The sequence below is a fragment of the Antrostomus carolinensis genome, unplaced genomic scaffold (genome assembly GCF_000700745.2).
Source record: "Antrostomus carolinensis isolate BGI_N321 unplaced genomic scaffold, ASM70074v2 scaffold15818, whole genome shotgun sequence".
NCBI classification, from domain to species: domain Eukaryota; kingdom Metazoa; phylum Chordata; class Aves; order Caprimulgiformes; family Caprimulgidae; genus Antrostomus; species Antrostomus carolinensis.
In genome coordinates, this window is record NW_010335227.1 from 238,256 (window position 1) to 239,890 (window position 1,635).

Consider the following 1,635-nt stretch of genomic DNA (forward strand, 5'->3'; position numbering starts at 1 on the left):
CCTTTACAGAAGTCTCTCTCCTCATAAGGTAATGCTGTCTCAGCCGTGTGATGAGCAGACAGCTTCGTAATTGCCCTTGAATGCTTCCATGTTAGGCCTGACCAGTGAAAGCACTTCAAGCATAATTAGAGGCATCAAGCATGTTAGTAGGATTACAAGCATCTTCCCTTCCCTGTTAAATTAATATTCCTTCCCCAGCATGCACACATCATGCCTGGAAATGATGGGTTATTAGCGAAGACCTCATCCATAAATCTGCCCTCATTCAGCAAGTGGGAGGGAAGGATGTACACTTTGCTCTGAGGAAACGTCCTGGCATTAAAGACGAGGGAGACACAGGGGCAGCTTTGCCTCTACACCCTGTTGCTGGCATGAGGGTTACATGTGGGCATTGAGCACAGCTCATACTATCAGCTCTGGGATGGGCAATGGACCACATTTGCACCAAAAAAGAGCAGGAGCTTTTTAAATCCTAGGCCCACTGGGGTTAGGCACAAAATTCCCTCCTGGCACATTTTTAGACCAGTACCTTTGAAAATAGGAGTTGGTGCCTTCCTACAGCGCTGTTCCTTGCCCTAAGCCCTTCTCCTCACCAAAATGCATATATTTTTAGCAAAGGATTTATGGTTTTCTTGTGCTAATCCAATGTTAGTCAACTTGCTAGAGGACATTTGTTTAGCAGGGAATGATGCAAGCTCATGCATCAATAAATATTGAATTTATCCATGGGGGACATTGGTTATTTTTATTTCTCACTGCTTTGTTTTTAGAATCTCTTCCAAGGAATCCACAAGATTTATACACTCAGTAATAGCACAGTTTAATCTAACTACAGTGACTCTCTTTAGAAAAAGTAAGGTTTAAGAGGGGGAATCCTACATGGGGATTTATTCACCACTGAACAGCTCTAATAAAGCAATATTGGTGTAGGAAAACAGGGTGACAAACTTTCTGTCCCAATTTACTTTGCTACTGGCTGGTTTTATTGATTTTAAATGTTGAGCTCGCACTTTTCATGTTCAGAAAGCAGCAACACGTAATGCAGCTGCAGAGAGATAGGGAACATTCATTAAAACACACACCTTGTAACCTCAGAAGCCAATTTCGAACTCATTGTGTCATGTTTTCAGGCAGATGTCCTAGCTGCACTGGAAGAAACATGGGTTGTACCTTAACCAAAATAATCAAATAAAAATGCTTACAATTAAGTATCTATACTCACACAGGTGGAGAACTTCAATCCATCTACCTTTAAAGGTAATAACCCAGCACCTGCAGGCTTTAAAGATGCTGGACTGAGCCTACGCCTTCTCCTGATTGAGTTTCCAATATGTAAATTCATATTTCAATACAGAAAATTCAAATTATAACTTAAAAAAGGAAATATGGACCTGTTTTTATCTCAATATGGAGTATATTGCACATTTACAATCAACTCTACTGGTTATTATTTTCAGATAAAGGATCTACTAATCTTACAAGCAAACAAAGGGCAAGTAAACCAAAGCATATGCCTGAAATCTCATTTCAAAAAGCTCATAGAGGGAATATAACATGCAGTTATATAGGAACACAAGTGCTTTCTCCACAGTTGCACTCCAAGGGCTTGCCTTGTCCAGGGAAGATCATGGTCAA

General features: G+C 40.4%; 1 protein-coding gene across 1 annotated transcript in view; it reads right to left on the minus strand.

Annotated features, from left to right (window-relative positions):
• Positions 1-1,635, minus strand: part of LOC104530014 (monocarboxylate transporter 2) — a 24,084-nt gene that overhangs the window by 6,795 nt on the left and 15,654 nt on the right. The gene's annotated exons all lie outside the window — the stretch shown is intronic.